We start from the raw sequence: 21246 nt of genomic DNA, 5'->3' as shown, positions 1-21246 counted from the left end.
CTGTATACTTAGCTTTTCTAATATCTGCCACCCAGTGAAAACAGTAGAAAACAGTTTAGAATTAAAGCAGCTGTCCCACTAAGTCCCCATAGAAACATTTTTGTAATCATCCAAACTAAATTTTACCCATGACACCAGTGAGACTAGTTTGTACTTAAATAGTGCAGAAAATGGAAAATGAATATATTGTTTGTTCAGGGGTACAATTCCCCCTTTTTTTTAACTGTTCTCTGCATCTCAGTCTAACTCTCTGCCAACTCTTCCCTCTTCTATCCTCTCTTTACATATGCAAGTGCAGTACAGAGAGTTATTTTTTAACAGAATGGCTAAGGGGAAAGATGGAGTCAGAAGATTTTGGTGCAAATTCTGTTTATAACACTTACCAACTTTCTTTATGGTGTTGAACAAGTCGCTTCACTTCTGTGAAGCTCACTCTCCTCATTTATAAAATGGAGATTATAATGTCAACCTTCTAAGGTTTATATGAGCATAAAGTGAGCCAGTGTATGTAAACACCTCTAGTGTAGCACTCAGTATTTTAATGTTGGTTTCTCTTGTTTAAATCTTTAAAGGAAACCAAAAGTTATAGGTATGATATGCTGTGTTATAATTTATGGAGTGAATTGAATTTCCCTGACAGTTTAGTATCTAGAAAAATCAGAACTGCATTTATTATACATATGCCATTTGTTTTTGTTTTTGTATCTTTACTGTGGTTGAAAAGCAAAGTGTTATATCAATGGAAACTGATCTTTTAACTATACTTTTTTTTTACATGCCACTGTGAATTAATTAAATCTGAAAAGGCATCATTTAAATGCGATTACTTGTTTTGACTTCTTTAGTCTGTTCCTGGCACCTGGGAAATGATAGATCACAGTTTTAAGGGGTCAGATAGGGGCAGAAATCAAAGGCATTTTATTTTAGGATCAGTGATATTTTTCAAAAGTTTGTTTCTGTCAACTACAGGTTTTGATGTATGTGCATACAGAAGCAAAGGGAACATGTCTGTGGTATATGCACTATCTGATTGGAGAACAGAGGCAATAAAGCTCACTCTGATCTGAGCAAAAAAAAGGAACATAAAGAAGGGTTGTGGTAGAGATTAGTTACAATGAAAAAATGCAAACAGAATAAATTTTTAAAAGTGTTTGAAAGTTGTGATGGGTGCTTAGCTAATAGTTTGAAAACGCCACCTGCATCAGTGTTAGGTATATTTATTAATAAATCCAGTACTCTTATCTCTGAGTTCCTTTGCCTTGTAGGGATTTGTAAAACCTAACAACACTCAGTAACACAATTAGCTGAAAAGAAGTTAGAACAAAAAAACTAAATTCTATGCATTTTCTTCATTCACTTGCCTATTTTGAGGTATTTTTCCATTTCCTTAAAAGGTACAAATTTTCCCCTGAATCAAGCAAGACTGGAAAAGTGAACTTGATGACTTGATGTGTCTGATCTGGCCACATGTATGCTCCATGGGTTTCAACTGATTAACATAGAAACAGCACAACATTTGTATTGCTAGCCAGAACCTGTTGAGCAAATGCCATACCTCTGATCTCAAACTGCTTGGCTGAATCTACTGAACAGATCCAAAGTAGAATAGAAAAAAAATCAAGAAAGTCAGGGATTTGATGATCTTTCAGACTCTTTCAGATAATAATTGCTATCTGCAAAATTAAGATTTCAATAAGTTATTACATGCAGGTCTCTGCTAAGACCTCCTGCTATATATAATATGCTCTTAAGTAATGTTAGCTCCTATGATTCCTACTCAAGTTACAGTTTGTATAGTAAAATTAGGGTACAAATATCAACTAGAGAGTGATGTTTCTACATACAAAAAACAAAGGAAAGATACGTTCAGCTGTGTATGATATCTGATTGAAAAGCCCAAGCAAGAAAGCTAATGCTCTAAGCTTAGTAACTTAGAATTGATTAGCCACAGTCTACTAGTTGATAGGCCCAGTACATTATGTTGCTTAGAAAATGTAGTATTTAGAAAGTATCTAGTGAAAATAATTTGGCAGTGTCATTTATAAATTGATGTCTGTTCACTCATCTGATTAAAATGTACATTTTCAATAAACCTCAAAATAGAAAATACTATGCAGAAAAACCATCTTGAATGTAATTTTTTTAATTCCAAGAATCCGTCAAAGAACATAAACCTGCTGATTCTAGCGATTAGAAGTGGTTCACAGAGGTTTATTGTGCAACGTTTACATTTCATACCTACGGTGATCTAAGCTGTTCCTGTCATCGTTTGTCATACCATCTCTGGCCCCTTCTCAATTCTTCCACTCTGTATATACTCTGAACTGTGCAAATACGATGCAAGAAAGTAGGATAATTGATGGTAAGAATTTCTTTTAAAAAATGACCATTTTAGTGCATTGTGAGTGAATGAGAGTGATGGCTTTGCATTTTTCCAGAAATATACAGCTGTGCAGGCTGACCTGTGTTTTAGTTGACTTTGGAATATATTGTTAGGATGTAAACCCTGTGGTGGCATATAGGAAAATATTGACAGCACCTATTTTTTTTAATTTTATTTATTTATTTTTTTATTATACTTTAGGGTTTTAGGGTACATGTGCACAATGTGCAGGTTTGTTACATATGTATCCATGTGCCATGTTGATTTCCTGCAACCATTAACTCGTCATTTAGCATTAGGTGTATCTCCTAATGCTGTCCCTCCCCCCTCCCCCCACCCCACAACAGTCCCCGGAGTGTGATGTTCCCCTTCCTGTGTCCATGAGTTCTCATTGTTCAATTCCCACCTATGAGTGAGAACATGCGGTGTTTGGTTTTTTGTCCTTGCGATAGTTTACTGAGAATGATGTTTTCCAGTTTCATCCATGTCCCTACAAAGGACACGAACTCATCATTTTTTTATGGCTGCATAGTATTCCATGGTGTATATGTGCCACATTTTCTTAATCCAGTCTATCGTTGTTGGACATTTGGGTTGGTTCCAACTCTTTGCTATTGTGAATAGGACAGCACCTATTTTTAAGTATTGTAAATGCATAAAAGAACCTTAGGCTCTCAAATTATCGTATACATATATGTATGTGTATAAATATATGTAAATCAATTATCATCTCTCACTTGAATTCAGAGGTGTTTCTTAGCTTTTTAGGGGCTATGCTTAAGCCATACTTAACTAACTCAAATTCTCTTTATATGCCTGCTCTTTCTCACTTTCATGTTTTTGCACATGCTACCCTCTCTGCCTGGAATATTCTTCTCTCTGCTTCACTTGTCTTGTCTGATTCACTCCTTAACATTTTGCTTTCAGCCTAGATATTTTATACATGAGAAAAGTCTTCTCTGACCAACAAAACTAGGCTAATACCTCTACCCATGTGCATCCAAAACACCCTGATCACCTCTACCATTGAACATGTTACATTGTATTGTGCATTTCTCATTGTGTGTCAGTGTCGTTCACAATACTAGAATTAAGCTATAGATAACAACTGTATTGTTCACCATTGTGTCTTGAGTTTTTAGCAAAGCACATGACATATATTAGATGTTTAATAAACATTCATTAAGTGGATTCATGGTTTAGAGTTGGAATGAGTTGAGCTAAGAGACTATTCTTGCCCAAGTTTTCTTCTCTGAGTTCAGGTGTGTCTCCAAATCCTGGACCCTGGTAATACTTTGCTGTGTTCCATGCTGGGATCTAGATCTGGGATTCCTTAATGCAACTATTAAAGTTATTACTTAAAAGCAATCTGTGAGGTATGTCCTCTTTTAAGACCTCTGAACAAAATCTAGAGATAGAGCGAGGACACTGTAATTTCCAAGACCCTTGTAAATATAGAAAAACATTGGAATTTTCACTATAGGCCAATGTTGACTGTTGTTCTCTAGACTGTCAGTCATCTAGCATTTAGAAAAAATACTATAAATGATTGATAACCTACCTCTGAGTAGGCAATTGAGGTTACAAAGAACTTCTAAGGCTGGGTGTGGTGGCTCACACCTGTAATCCCAGCACTTTGGAAGGCCAAGGTGGGTGGATCACCTGAGGTCAGGAGTTCGAGACCAGCCAACATGGTAAAACCCTGTCTCTACTAAAAATACAAAAATAAGTCAGGTGTGGTGGCGGGTGCTTATAGTCCCAGCTACTCAGGAGGCTGAGGCAGGAGTATGGCGTGAACCCAGGAGGTGAAGCTTGCAGTGAGCCGAGATCGCACCACTGCACTCCAGCCTGGGCGCAGAGTGGGATTCCTTCTCAAAAATAAATAAACCATCTCTACTAAAAATACAAAAATTAGCCAGGCATGGTGGCGAGCCCCTGTCATCCCAGCTACTTGGGAGGCTGAGGCAGGAGAATTGCTGGAACCCGGGAGGCAGAGGTTGCAATGAGCCGAGATTGCGCCATTTCACTCCAGTTTGGGCAACGAGAGTGAAATTCCGTCTCAAAAAAAAAAAAAAAAAGTTTCTACAATGTGATAACAATACTGGCCACCAAATGCCCATCAAGAATTTCAAGAATTTAATGTCTTTACTAGTGGTATTCCATAATCATTTACGGATTATCCATAGTTAAAATTTATCTATCTCCATCTATTGCCAATGTAAACAGTGGAAACTCACAGCTATGCACTTGTATCTGTCACACGCATGCTATTTATTTCTTGTCCTGTCAACTTCACCTATTTTTATTTGCTAACCATATTATTCTCATATATCTAACACATTGGAATAGATGCTCCTTTGTGTATATCATCACTGAACATATATAATGTTGTCTATAGTCAAAAGCATTTTCCTAATGTAGACTTATGAGGAAACTGAACCATCTTACCCTCCTAGTGTGTCCTACTAATTCTATACAGGAGATTAGGCAGTCAGCTATTATTCTCTTATTGCCCAGAGTTTAGATTCCACATGTCATTCTGGTGGATACAACCGTTTGTCTTCGCAATAAAATCCCCACAAATATTTTATGGTCTGAATTCAATAGTGTTAAGAGCTTTCGATTTCTGAAGTCTTGCCCTGCTCCTTCTTAAACACAATAATCAATAAACCCTGTGTCACAAAGTCACATTTTTAATAAAATTACATTGATAACTCTTGTCAAAGTCTTCCTTTAAAACCTGAAATTCTGGGATAAATTCATTTGTGCCAGTAATAGTCATAATCTTTGAGTACTGACTTTCTACATTCTCAATTATATTGCCACTTATGCCACACCTTTTAAAAATTATTTTATATAGAGTTGCAAAGGTAAAACTTTTATATCTTTTCTGAATTAGTACTTTTTTGTTGCACAAAAAATTAGAGAAAGATTTTCACTTATAATTTTGAGACAAAGTCCTAGTTTCCTAGCAAAATTGATGTAAAATTATTTGTTCTTGTGCTTCTGCTATTCCACCTCCTCCTTTTTTTGTCTGTCCTTTGTTTAGGAAACATTTTAATAGGTTTATGCATGAGCCATAAGTAACTGTCCCACAATATTCTTTATATAACCAATATTCTTTTATATATAACTTTATAGAATCGATATTCTTTTATATATAACTCTTTTATATGTAACTTCTTGATCCTTTGAGTAGATTATTTTATATTGTCATAAGATTAGCATTTTTTTTTCTGTGACAGTGCTCGAGTTTGGACTAATTGGTAGAAGTTTTGAGAAATAACACAAATTTAAATAACCACATCTATAATTTACTGAGTGCTTATATTCCAGACACTCCAGTGTTAAGTACTTTTCGTATATTAATATATCTTAATCTTCACAGCCACCCAAATTTGCCTCCCACTTTATAGATGAAGAACTTAGAATTCAGAGAACTTAAATAGACTGCCAAAGGATAGCAATAACAAAAGAGACTAAGTCTATTTTGGAATTCGGCAGAATGGAAAAATGAACCTGAAAATCTAAACCATAGAAACAAAGCAAAAGTCCTAGAGAGGCTTCTTAGTCACCAGTGAATTCTCTTCTCTCCTGGATTTTTGCTTACACCAAGCATTTCTTCCTCTTGTTTGTTAGCTTTTCCTCCTCTGCACATTCTTTAATGGTTGGCTTGTTCTAGGCTTCAGTCCCAGATCTTCATTTCTGTTTAGTCTTGTTCATTAAGAGCTTTCATCCATCACGTGGTTTTAAATACTATTTATATGATGATGAACCTCAATTGTATACCAGTAGCCCGGAGCCTTCCCATGAGTTCCAGACTCATAGTCAACTTCCAACCTGATATCTCCACTAACAAGCATATAAAATTGTATGGGTCCAAAATGAGTGCTAAACTTTTAGTTTCCCAAAACTATCCCTCTCACTGTTTCTCATATGGGTAGTGTCGCTGCAATTTACTCATTAATCAAATCAAAATTATACAAAGTATCCTTGCTCATTCTTTTTTCCTAACTCTCCCAGTAAAACTTAAATTCTATGGACTCTATCTCTAGCATATATCTTGAATCTGCCTACTTGTATTGATACTTATATGATTATCTTTTCTTTTGCCCTTGCCCTTTCCTAACTGCAGACCTTGCCCTGGAATGCTCTATTCTCCTTGATCTTATTTTTTTTGCTAGATTCTTCTCTCTGAGTTCTCAACGTGAAAATAGACAGAATTTTTTCAGGACTTATTTAGTCATATAGTCCCTTGCTCTCTTCCAATTCCATCCATTCTTGCCAACCTAAATGCTTATATTTCTACTTGTCATTATTTGTAGTATTTTGATAATCCTTTGTATACTTGCTTGCTAGAGAGGCTCACACAAAGGCAGAGATGTGTTTCTTTGTTGTATCCCCAGTTAACAGCAGAGTATTTGGAAATTGTAAGTATTCAATATTTATTGTGTTTCAAAAACTCAATAAAGCCTGATATAATGGTTGCAAAGATGAGGTTGGTGGTGAGGTATCATTGCATGGGAATAAGGCACTTCACGTTAGTTTGATAAACTCATACATTTAAAAAAAAAAAATTGACCGTACCCTGTGGAATTCCTGAAGTGAGACTTAGAATATTCTTGACACTGGCTATTTCAACTGTTTTTGTTTTTTTGTTTTTTTCTAAAAACATACTAAATCTTTATTGTCCAGCCAAATCCTCTTTTCTGCATTTAATGTTAATCTCTTCTTAAATTTTGAGTTCAGAAAAGCCTACTTTACATTCCATGATCATCATTGCCTTTTTATGAATAGAAGTTTATAGGTTGCATTCATCTCTCTCTTCATTACAAATTAACTGCCACAATGATTTATATAGAATAAGAAGCCTTATTATTACCACTAACTGCGGTACACAGTGGATGGTGAATGTATTTTTAGCTAACCTATATTAGTACTTTGCTAAATATTTTACATTCTTCCTCTTTTAATTAATGCTATACCTCTTTTACAAAGAAGAAATATTAAATTACGAAGCTTGGAATGGCCAAACTGCAACTCAAGCCTACCAGAATAAAATGATCTTAAATATTATGTTCTAACTACCCAGTACTTCCTTTTTGTGCCTTCTCACCAGGAGTGCCTCGTATCTCATCATACAAACGGGTAGGAATGACATCACAATGAGAAATGAAAGAAGAACGTAAATTTCTTTTGCATAAAGGTGGAATACTCACAATTCCTCTCCAAAGCAATGTGATTTTACATACAAGTATTTGCTTTATTGACCAATTGTATCTTCATGTTAGCATGACAAAAACTTGAAATTAAATTCATCTTTAAAACATTTTACTTGTATTTTGGCTAAAGAATAATATTTGAGGAGTCTGTAAGTTTAAAAGGAGAGACATCTAAATGGATTGCCCTTGCTGTTAAGCAGGTTTTTCTTTTTTTTTTTTTATTTTATTTTATTATACTTTAGGTTTTAGGGTACATGTGCACAATTTGCAGGTTTGTTACATATGTATCCATGTGCCATGTTGATTTCCTGCACCCATTAACTCGTCATTTAGCATTAGGTATATCTCCTAATGCTGTCCCTCCTCCCTCCCCACACCCCACAACAGTCCCCGGAGTGTGATGTTCCCCTTCCTGTGTCCATGAGTTCTCATTGTTCAATTCCCACCTATGGGTGAGAACATGCGGTGTTTGGTTTTTTGTCCTTGCGATAGTTTACTGAGAATGATGTTTTCCAGTTTCATCCATGTCCCTACAAAGGACACGAACTCATCATTTTTTATAGCTGCATAGTATTCCATGGTGTATATGTGCCACATTTTTTTAATCCAGTCTATGGTTGTTGGACATTTGGGTTGGTTCCAAGTCTTTGCTATTGTGAATAGTGCTGCAATAAACATACGTGTGCATGTGTCTTTATAGCAGCATGATTTATAGTCCTTTGGGTATATACCCAGTAATGGTATGGCTGGGTCAAATGGTATTTCTAGTTCTAGATCCCTGAGGAATCGCCACACTGACTTCCACAATGGTTGAACTAGTTTACAGTCCAAGTTAGTCCTCAGATCGTTTTTCTGGTGTAGGGCAAATTCCCCCTTCCTTTTGCAAAATCAGACTAGATCAAAATTTCTGGTTCACCCAGTTTTGACAGCAAATGTCTACAAGCTTACCCATTCACAAGTACTTTAATAATAACCTAAAGAATAATTTTGTCTTGCACATTTATAAAGGTAATGTGAGAATTTATTAAAAAGAGCTCCCACACTATGGAACAAATATATTATTAAATATATATTATTTAGATAATTGGTTAAGCTTAAGTATGTATGCAGGAATCAGAAATAATGTGTGTTTAATGTTAGCCACCAGGTCATGGTGACAATAATTTAGAGAAAAGTGGCCGTGCTAGCTCTGTAATATATATTTCTGAATTTTCATTATTAATTTTTGTTTTTCTTTTCTTTCCTTTTTTTTTTTTTTTTTTTTTTTTGAGACAGAGGCTTGCTCTATTAACTAGGCTGGAATGCAGTGGCAAAACTATGGCTGTCTTCAGCCTCCACCTCCTGTTCTTAATCAATCCTCCTGCTCAGCCGGAACTATAGGCATGCACCATTTCATCCAGCTAGTTGTTTTGTATTTCTTTTGTAGAGATAGAGTCGTATTGGGTTTCCCAGGCTTGATTCAAACTCCTAGGCTCAAGCCATCTTCCCACCTCAGCCTCCCAAAGTGCTAGGATTACAGGTGTCCATCACCGTGTGCAGCTTTGCATGATTCCTTGATGCACTTTTTTTCTGTTTGTTTGTTTTTAATTTGAGATGGAGTTTTACTCTATCACTCAGGCTGGAGTGCAGTGGCATGATCTCAGCTCACTGCAACCTCCACTTTCCTGGTTCAAGCAATTCCCCTGCCTCAGCCTCCTGAATAGCTGGGATTACAAGCACCGCCACCGTGCCTAGCTAATATTGTTTGTATTTTTAGTAGACATGGGGTTTCACCATGTTGGCCAGACTGGTCTCAAACTCCTGACCTCAGGCAGTCCGCCCGCCTCAGCTTCCCGAAGTGCTGGGATTACAGGTGTGAGTCACCATGCCTGGCCTATGCACTCCTTGAACCCTTATTGGTCTCCACAAATTCCTACTGAATTGTTGTTTAATTCATTTATTCATCCAATAAATATTTAATCTAGTTCTTCACTCAGCTAAGTGTTGGTCATTATTTTGAATCAGACATAAAGTGCTATTATAGAGAGTCATTCTGCCTGTTGGCAATTCTCAAATACTTAATTTTTGAAGCCCACAGGTTTGTCATTTGCCACACACGGTTTCATCTTCCAAGTTTGTTTTTCCCTGGCTTTTCTCTTTCAATTTGCTAGTGTATATAGTTGTTTTCATACTGGAGCTGCTAAAATCTTGGCTCTTTTCAAATGCAAAGGTGCCCTGTATTTGCATTTTGAGAATGTTTGCAAAGAATTTTCTTCAGGATACATCTTTACAAAGGACCTGCTGTAGTTGTGTTATAAGGAATTTTATAGCAGTTCCTGATTTTTAGGTATAAAATATTCCAACTGGTATGTTTCCGTGTACATAACTACTCATTTTATGGAATGCTTTACTTTTGAGATGTTTTTCTTATTACTGTCAAAATAAAATAATGGTGACTTCTTTTGAAATTTGAAATTTTTTTGTTAATCTTTTAGTCTCTAGTGCCTAGCATGTAGTAGGCACTCAAAAATATTAGTTGTATGGTAGGATGAATAAATTAGCAAAAAAAATTCCCCAATCTACAGCAAAAATTCTTTTATAACACGATTCTGCATCTCCAAAGCTTTGTTAATTATTACATGTGTTTTGACAAAGAAATGGACCAGATAGAATATTTTATGCTTTCAACTAGAGTTTCAAAAAGTAATCATGCCATGTAATATAAAAGAATAGATAGTATCCTTAAAATAGGCACATGGAACTCTTCCAAATGCAGACCCTTGGAGTATTTTCAAATCTCCTTCTTACTATATGTTTACATTCTAAAATAAAAAAAAAAAAAATCCTATGACTTTTCTCAAAAATGAATGGCCACCTCTCTAACCTTTAACATTGTTAGAATTGATTGTTCCTAATCTTTATGGATATCTCCTTTAGTTTTGTTTTTATGGTTTTCCTAGAATCCCAGTGCCCTGCCACAGTTATTTCTGCAGGCCCTTTCTGCTCTTGACCCTTTCTATTTCTATTATTTTTTATAATTTTCTTTAGTCATATCACACACTTCCTCTGCACCTGGCTCTTCTCTTGTCCTTGAACCTTGGCTAAAGAGAACACTGTAAATGCTAATGAATTCAGAATTGTTTCTCTGTCTTTCCTTGATTCTTTCCCCTTGCTTTCTCGCTGCTGGCACTCTGCCTCTGTCTGAGTAGTTTACATTCCTGGAGGTCAAACTTCTTTGACTTTGGCTGCTCTTTTATTTGGGGTCGGACAACAGTGATCATTTCTATAGATTTCCTTCCTCTGTCTCCATCTATAAACACTACTCAAGCTTCCCTTACATACAGCATTCTCTTACCTCTGAGATTTGGACTTTGGCATCTGAAAGTCTATAGACATTATCTCTCTTCATTTCACAGATGAAGGAAGAGTTGAAGTTTCTGGTTAAATCTGGTGCATTGAAAGCATGCCATTCCGCCAGAAACCTGACTAAAATAATAGAAACAAATAAAAGAGCTAAAAGTCTACAGGAACAAACAGTAGTGAAGACAACAGCAGCTGAGAAATGACACAAAACTTCAGATGAAAGCAGATGGGTGTGTAATGAGTGAATTGGCAGAGCAGAGTGGAACCCTGGGTGCCTATAGAGAAGGACACCAGAGAGGAGAAGGTCACTTTGTCCCCCCTGGGCGTTGGAAAGTCCCTCAGGCTCTAAGGAATTACGGGAACCAGATTCCGTGAAAGGCAAAATTTGGAGGATAAAAAAATTAGAATTGGTTTAGTTTTGTATAAGAAGCGATTAGAAATGTCAGATGCCTTTTCCCACCTCTCACAGCAAGACAACTACTTCCTTCTCAAACCTGAAAGAGAAATTAAAACCATTTTTCAGATAAACTGACCTGGAAGAGACTTTGAACTGGGATTCCAGGCAAAGCAGAGGTGAGATTAGCTTTCTTCGTAAAAGCCAGGAGCTTCCCCAAATGTCTGCATAGCTAATGGTGAGAATACCCATCTTTTAACTTTGTCTCCTATAACGGTAAATTATTATTGTCAGAATCAGACATTTGTGAATCTCCCTATAAAAATCTAGCTAGGGACTCCATTAACTTACAGGGTAGCACATGAATTCATGAACCCAGCCCATGTACAAAATTCAAGATCAATTTTTAAATTACTCACTCTGAGTGAGCAAAGACCACTAGAAATCTGGGTAAAAATTACAATGTGGAAAATAGAGACAAAAACAAAAAGAAACCCAGTGAAAACAGTCCACACTGTGAAAGGGAGAAAGCATCATAAAGCCATGATTAATATTCTCAGACAGATAAGGGAAAATGTCGTGCTCATCAAACAAACAGTATGCTATTAATCAAAGAAATTCTCAGGGAATAAGGAGGATTCATTTGAAATTGAAAATATAATAGTTTAAAAAATCAAAGTGTTAAAGTTAATGTGATCTTCTAGACTGTAGAACAAAGAGACAGAGATGAAGTTCAGTACTCAACTAATAAGAGTTTCAGAAAGAGGAAAAGAAGGAAAAAAATCAGGTGATGCCAACATCAAAGAAATGAGAAGAATTTTTCAGGAAGCGGGAGTTAGAAGTTCCTATAATGAAAGAGCCCGCCAAGCTCTCAGAAAAATGGGTGATAAAAACCCACTTCAAGGCAACATAACATGGTCAAATGTCAAAACTAATGAGGAGGACTTAGATGTTTTCACAGTTAAAAATGGGTTACACAGGATGGATCATGCTACAGAGCATATAGATCATGCTATGGATCATAATGTAAGCACAGAACTTCCCTACAGCAATACTGGAAGCTAGAAGATTGTTCTTCAAAATTTGGAATAAAACATTTTCCATGAATAGTTCTATATGCAGCCAAACTTTCAACTAATCTGAGGACAGAATAAAGACATTTGCAGACATACGTCATGTTAAACAGTTACTTTCCATGCACCCCTCCTTAGAAAGCTACTATCACAAAATATTAGTGGTATAACATCATCTTCTACCACCTGTATTTGAAAGAATAACTGCTTATTGAAATCAGAGGGTTGGTTTATAGATTACCTATTTTAAAAGTCCAGGATACCTCGTATTTAATAAACACTGGGTGTTAATAGTGCTGAGTTACTTGTCAGTTCAAATTGTTAATTCACCAGCCAGCAAGACCCAGAGAATTCAGCCTCTTAGCTCTGGCAGAATTGCACTTAAATGTTCTAGACAAATTAAAATCTGCTTTTTACAAGAAAATTCCTTCTTCCCTATATGACCCATTCTAACATTTAACAATTTCCCACTGCTAAGAATTTCTTTGTTATGTCTCAGTTAAATCTCTTGCTACTTAAGTGCATTTATTATTTTTGCCATTTTGGTGCTTTGTTATGGATACCAACTAACCAATGCCTGCATGTGTGTGCTCTCTCTGTCTCTCTGCCTGTTTCTCTCTCCCTTTCTAATCAAGCTTGCTTCAAAGTGAAAATTTTTTGTTTTGACATGGTATCTTTAAAACAAAATGAAGGAGACTATACTCTGAAAGCTAATTTAGGGCAACTCATGGCTTTCACCAATTGTAGTCCTCAGATGCATAATTCTGTAGCATAATGTTTCTCTGAATATTGTAAATATGAAGAGAATTTGGCTATTCACTGACCTTTGGAAGTCTTACTAATTTAATTTAGCTTTCTATCCCTTGGGAATGAACTACCTTCCTGGAACTTCCTATTCTGTTTTCATTGCCATGTCTTTGGGACTATATTGTTAACCACTCACTCACTCAAACTGTAAGTTTAATGTTAAATAATTTTAATATTCACTGTTGATTTATTTTCTCTCTTATGTAAGTAGAAAGAAAGGCATATATAGAAAGACTTGAAAGACCTGATTTCCTGAAAACAAAATGGTTAACTTTTGAACACAGGTTCTTGTAGAAAATATTATTACCATAAAATTTCAGTATATAGTAAAATACATATTTATGTTACACAAGTATTAAATAACTTTCTATAATACAAGCAATTTATGAAGCATAGATAATATATATTTACCCTTTATATGAAATAATGAAATATTTTTGTTAATGTGTTAGCCTTCAAGGATAACTTTCCTGCTAGCAGTAGCTGATAACGACGCTACTGAGAAGACATCTTCCAAGAGAGATTTATACTCTAATTGGATCATAGACAAATCAACACATAAAATGTAAATAGGCTGTGTGTTGTATCATTGGTGATTTCTGCTTTTCTTTAGACCGTTTAGATGACTGCCTTTAAAGTCTTTGGCAGTGTATGGGTGGTCAAAGACTTTCTGTTACTCCCTCTTGCTTTCAGATCATTGAACCAATTTAGCTCTAGTTAATAACTCTATTAACTGGATAATGGTTACTGTCCTTTTATCAGCTCAGTAACACTATGTCCCCATTATAAACAACTGATCAGTAACATAAATCTCTTTATATAGTAATAAACAAAATGCTTTGTCTCTTAAGGGCAGTCTCACAAACAGTAACTAGCACTATATTTTTCATGGGAAAAGCTGCCTCAGGCCCCTGTGGGGCTGCAAGTGGGTAGCATCTTCTAATCTCTTCTCCAGAGTTGAACAGATGGCAACTCCCTGATTGGAAACTTGATTCAATGCTGCATTTAGTGTGATTAAAACAAATGGTGAGCCTGGAGCTGGGTCTATACACCCCACAGAACAGGTGGCAAAATGGATAGTGAAGGTAACCTGTTTATTTGTCTACACAACACTAAAGAAATGGCTTGATGAGTATTCTCCTTACTAGTATGAATCTTTTCTTTTTTCCTTCATCAAATGAATTGAATTGACCAGCTGTATTGGCGTCCTGTAGACACAGCCTGAAAAGTCTCCTGCTCTAACAGGCTTCAAACTAGTAGGGGTCTGTAGTGACGCAGCAGGTGCAGAGAGATCTAAGCCCTTGAATGCAATGTATACACAGAGCTCTCCAGACAGCCCCATGGAGCTACCACATAAGATGGTTTTTCATGTGTAAATGAGATGGTCTTTTTATTTTTCAAGCTATTACATTATATCCCCTTCTGTTGAAAGACAAATACAGGAAATCAACCAACACTGAGTTAATTACAGAGTGACCAGTTCTATAATCAGGATTGCAGGCTTCAGTCTTGAGGTTTAATTGCACAAGCATATTTTGCGCTTTGGTACTCATAGTTCAAGCCATCTTGGGAAGCCATGGTTTTCATGATTTTGCTCCCTAGGACATCAGTGCTGGGAGCCTGTTGGCTTTGGATGAAATGCCTACCAGGATGGGGGTTGGAAACAGAAAATAGTTTTTGGGTGAAGAATTACGAAGAGTTCAATGGCTGATTTACAATGTGAGAAATTACTTGGACTGGTGTTTTAGTAGAAATTTTTCTCCTTGAAAGTTGCTGCTAGAAAGCAATGTTGAAGTCTTCTAGAATGAATAGAAGAAAATAAGTGAGGATAAGATATATCTTCAATGATTCTCAGTGATGTTTTTTGGTTGTGGAATGAAAAACTCTATGTAAAATTATTGTAAAAAACAAGTCTTTTTCTACTTTCAATATTTTGGCTGTGTAATTTAGCTGTTGAAAGGGTAATTGTGATTTTTACTTATATATCTATAATTTTTTAATATATTTGATGTTCCTGGTCCTATTATATAATGGAGTCTTAAAATATTTAAAAAAATTGTCATGCTGCTTATGTACATGCTTATGTATGTATGAGTATAGATACATACACATATCTTTTTGCTGTGTGTGTGTGTGTGTCTATGTGTGTGTGTGTGTCTATATATATATAGACACACACACACACACATACACATATGCAAAACACACTATGTACTATTCCCTCTGAAACATTTGACAATTTATTTCTAATATGTTAAATGAAGACTTAATAATGAATGCTAATACCTTTCCTATATGAAGGATTTTTCATGACAGACATTGAAATGTGAAGTTTTGATAGTACTATTATTCCCATTTTATAAGTGAAAAAGCTGACTCAGTAAGGTTTGGTAATTTCCCAAGGTCACACAGCTCATACATTAAAGGGTCAGGAATTTTAACTTAAGTCTTAAATCTTTTAATCTGATATATACCTTCTTTTCTTAATATATATGTTAATATAAAAGCTTAAATTACATTGCAATATGCAGTAAAGTGAATATTACATATACATGTGCTAAAAAATTTGCATAATTAACATTTCTTGAATGAATATGTTTTGTCTGGCAGACATCTAAAGTAGGGATAGTTAATTACAATCCAGTTTTTGTAAACAAGATAGAGATCATATATATCTTTATTTCCTTTAGTGGCATACGTCGCCTAAAGTTGTTCTTTTATAAATGGATCGCATTTATGGTTTTTTTTTGTAAGCTTAGCCTCAAAAGATTAATATCAGAAACATAATTTTAATGCCAGGTTTTGGTTTTCTTATTATTGTTAGTAGCTTCCGAAAATAGAATTAATCTCTTTTTCCATATAGTATCTTTGTATGATGTAGCTCTCTGTAATGACAGGTGGCATTTTTTTGTATGTTTGTTTGAACAAAAGAGCTCAAGAAAAATCTGAAACAGCAATATTTAATATTTATATACTCAAAGAAGGCATCAAGGAGAAGCCTTAGAGACTCTTTGGCAAAAGCTCATTACTACGCTTCATGTAGCCACAAACTTATATGATTTGGGAACTTAATGTTTATAGAAGTACTGACAGAACTCTGCCAAATGTTCTGGATAATGTGTCTTGGGAGAGACCAGGTGGGTTCAGATTCTACTGCTCCACGTATTTTGCAATAAGACTCGATTCCAGACCTTGACTTTCTGAGTACAAAGGAGAAAAAGGAAAGGGTATCAGTTATGCCATAGCAGACAACTTCGGCACAATCCTGTTGGCTGTTCAACAAGTGTCTACTATTGGTCGGCTCTGTCATTGACAGCCCGGGGATCGATGCATGCAGAACAGCCACTAATGCTAATGGGGCTACACATGTTAAATCCCACTGCCCTGACAAAGGACAGATTCTGGTGTTGAATGTGAGACTTCTGTGAAAAGTAAGATGGGACTGATCTCACTAAAATAACTCTTCCTTCTTGCAAATCTATAGCTTTTTACAAGACAAATTGACCTTTTTTTATTTCTGGTATTTGCTGGGAAAAGAAAAATGGAGGAAAAATATAACCGTTCTTCTTGGTGGTGATTTACCAATATGAGTAATTTTAGAAAACGCATTTTTTAAAATACAAAAATATTCTTAGAATAGTTCTAGTCTTTGTCTCTGCATAATCTCATTTATTCAGGTAAAAATGATGGAGCCAATAAGTTCTCCAGATGTTTCTATTAATATTTGGGTATTCCAGATCCTATAAAAAAGGAAACAGGATGACTAGATTTTTTTCAATCTTTTCTTCTGAAATTATAAATTCTTTTTATGATTTGAATGTGGATACTGATAGGGAGTTACACATTTTAACTGTGAAATTTGGATTATTTAACAACTTTTCCTAAGTATTATCATTGCTCTTGGCTTTATTCCACTTCATGCTACAATGATTCCTTAGTAGAATTATCTCACTTTAGAGGAAACATTGAGATGATAAAGGAATTGCTTTCTTATAGAGACAAAGATTGGGTTCATTTTCTCCTGTTTCATGAAAGTGTTCATTAATGTCTGGATGTCTATTGAATGCCCACTTTTACTGTCCATCTTACGTACATCTGGGGACTGAGATGAAGACAATTAACAAAATAAATAGTTATGCTCTTAAGAAGCTCACATTTTATTGTGGGAAGACAGAAATTGAACCAAATTATTGCATAAAATGTCTAGTGATAAGTGCCAGGAAGGAATACCAAGCAACACAATGGAGATAGACTTGTGGTTAAGAGGGGTGCTATTTTATATGTGGTGATGAGAGCTTAGATGGTGTTAGAGGTAAGGAGCTTGATGCTAAATGTTTACTATTGGCTTATTTGGAAAGCCAGACCTAGAGGAATATCAAAATGGGTAACCTCTGTTAGTTTTAGAGAACGACATTTTACAAAGTGGCATAATCTGACATTTTTCTCTAATATGGCATAATTTTGAGAGATGGAGCCTTGAGCAAAGAAATCTGTCACCAGTTCCTTGTCATATCAGATACAGGCAACAATTGGGAAGACTGAGATTCAGAATATTTCACAGCATTAAAGAAAGCCTGGAAGAATTTTGCCATCACTTTATTGAGCTCAGCAACAATATTGACTTAAGAGTCCTTGAGATATTTCAGTCTCTACTTCTTTGCCTGTTCCCTATGCTTTCTTCTCCTCCTGTCCGCCCCCACCCCTTACTCTCCAAGGTGGATGCAGTCATCAGTCTGCAGAATTCATCATGGCGTGCTTCTCTTCGAGTTAAAACCTGAAATCTGTCAAGTCACAGTGTCGATTATTGTTTTGAATTCTATGCCTAATTGTGGAACTACCAAATTAGCATTCTGCCCATTTTTTCCAAGGGTTTTCTCTAGTTTCCCTACCACCAAACCCTAGGGTTCCTTGCTGTATCTACCTATAAATAAATAAACAATCTCCCATACAAATAGTTAAAAGTTTTGTGGCAATTTAATCTTCAGTTGGAATATGCTCGGTAGTCTTGCACCAGTTGCTTGTACTTGGTGAATAGGCAGGCGTGGAGCTAAAGCCTTCAAAAAGGTAAGGAAGAAGTCTAGGGACATGTATATGTGCATCAGCAATTATTTTTTAAGCCAGATTTAAAACTCTTACGAGAGGTAATATTTCCCTTAGTTCCCTGGTGAAGCAATTGAGGCTCAGTTGGCCAGTCTACCTCTCAATGCAGGGTTCTGAAAGATTTCTGAGTTACTAAAATTCAAACATCAAACACATAATTTTACCTTTTTGTGTATTTAGTGTGTATGTGTAGGAGGGGAGGGGAGTGTAGCTGTAGGTATGTGTGTCACAATTATATAACAGATTTCACTGGCTTTTGCAGTAATATCTCTCTTAATACATTATAATATCCTTCAATTGTATTTTAAGTTGTCATTGAACTGATAGGATTTTGCTTTTTTAATGATGTTTACTAAAATCAATAAAATGCTGAATAGTTTTTTAAAAACGCTTTGTGCAACAACAAAATTTATTTCATACTATCTATTAATCTTAATCTTGTAGTAGATTTAGCATACATTTAAATTATTCACATGCTTGCTAAGATTACCAGAAAAAAAAAATTGTAGCTGGGCAGACGAAGAATGCATTTATCATCGCATTCTTCTCATATTTTACTCAGAACTTATACGATGATTATTACTGTCCATACATTTAAAATATGATAGTAAAATATGTAATAATTAAAACATACACCATATCCTAGGCCATAGGCTAAAAGCTTTTTGTTCCTTATCTCGTTTCCTCCTTATTGCACTCCCGTGAGAAAGATCCTATGACAATGCCTATTAGAGAGAAAATAAACACATGGTCGATCAGGTGGGAAAACTTGCCCAAAGTTACATAACCAGAGGTGGGTTTAAGATTAGGCAGTTGACTTGAACACACACCAAACTTATGCCATTTCTAGAGATTAGTGGAGAAAACATGAAATTCAGAATTGCAAGTTCCTCATTTTAACAGCATTATAGTTTTAGATCTTGTTACCTTTGACTCCCGAAACAGGAATATTCTTTAGGAAAAAATAGATAAATATGTGCAAAAGTGCCTTGAAAATGTTCATACTAGCTAAATAGATAAGTTTGATTTATTATTTCCTTAAAAAACAATTTCTAGCCAAACTTTTTTGTTGGACACAGTAGACTGTAATTTAAAAAATAAATGAGAAACAAAGTTATTTAAAAATTTTTAAAAATCAATGCATTGCTTTTTAAAAGTAGTATTGAAAATTTCACAGCTTTAATGCAAGGATGTTTATGTTAAAATTTTCATCTAACACAGGTATATGTAGGAATGCAAGAGACTTGATCTTAAAAAATAATGTAGAATATCATAAATATTTATCATATGGGGCAAATATATTTTCTTTCTTACAGCTTTTCTATAGGTTAATATGATGTGAAAAACAGCGAAGAAATTTTAGCCAAACTTCAGCAGAACAGCAATGACTGAAACACCTCTATTCATATTTTAATAAAAATACCTATTAAACTGTTAGAACGTAAACATTTTAAATAGCTGTCCCTGAAAATCAAGAGAGTCCACTGAAAAAATATCGGAATTTGTGTAAAATTCCAGCACAATGGCAAATTTAAACATTGTCAGTTTATATAATCAGATGGAAACTGTCTTAAGAAACTTATTGTATTCAAATTAGCAATAAAATATATAAAAATGCTCAGAAATATACTAAATACAAAAGAAGTAAAACTTTGCACATGATATGAAACTTGATGTCTGGATCAGTGGAGAAACAGACAAGTCACTGATATTAAGTATTATAAATACAATGATCATAAGCCAGTCTGGGAAAACTAATGAAATCACCGTAGTATTTTGGTATTTTTCACTGAGTTCCCTACTTTTGTATGTTGTTGTAGCTTAACTTCTTAAAAAACAACTTTCTTAGTGTATAATTGATATGAATAAATTGGCATATTTAATATGTACAATTTTATGTTTTCCAATATATACCAAAAATGCTATCACTAGAGTCAAGATGAACACATTTATCCCTAAAAGTTTCCCCATGCCTTTTGTAATACTACAAACCATTCCCTCCTTGACTGCTTCTACTTTCTTAAGCACCTTCTCATTTGTTTTCTGTCACTACAGATTAATTTTCCTTTTCTAGAATTTTATTTAAATGGAATCATACACTATGAACTCTTTTTTGATACGGCTTTTGCTGAGCACGGTATCTCACACCTGTAATCCCAGCACTTTTGGAGGCCAAGGTGAGTGGATCACTTGAAGTCAGGAGTTCGAGACCAGCCTGGCCAACATGGTGAAACCCCGTCTCTACTAAAAATACAAAAATTAGCTGGGTATGAAGGTATTTTCCTGTAGTCCCAGCTACTCGGGAGACTAAGGCAGGAGAATCACTTGAACCTAGGAAGTGGAGGTTGTAGTGAGCCAAGATCATGCCATTGCACTCCAAGCTGGGTGTCACAGTGAGACTCCATCTCAAGAAAATGAAGAATATAGCTCTTATCACTATTCATAATTATTTTGAGATTAATCTATGTTGTGTTTATAAACAATCATTTTTAAAATTGTTGATTGGTATTCCATTGTGGAAATATGCCACAATTTGTTTATCCAATTACCTAATGACCACTGGATTGTTTCCAGTTCTTGGCTATTACAAATAAACATCAATGAACATTCATGTATAAGAAGTTAAGGCATGAATCAGATATACTCCTTCCTAGGTGGTAAGTGATATAGTTTGGCTGTGTTCCCACCCAAATCTCATCTTGAATTGTGGTTCCCATAATCCACACATGTCATGGGAGGGACCTGGTGAAAGGTAATTTAATCATGTGGGTGGTTATCCCCATGCTGCTCTTCTCATGATAGTGAGTGAATTCTCATGAGATCTGATGGTTTTATAAAGGGCTTTTTTCCCTTTTTCTCAACACTACTTCCTGCCATTATGTAAAGGAGGACAAGTTTGCTTCCATTTCTGCCATGAGTGTAAGT

Source organism: Hylobates moloch, unplaced genomic scaffold (genome assembly GCF_009828535.3).
Source record: "Hylobates moloch isolate HMO894 unplaced genomic scaffold, HMol_V3 SCAFFOLD_19, whole genome shotgun sequence".
Classification (NCBI taxonomy): Eukaryota; Metazoa; Chordata; class Mammalia; order Primates; family Hylobatidae; genus Hylobates; species Hylobates moloch.
This window is presented reverse-complemented; position numbering follows the sequence as displayed.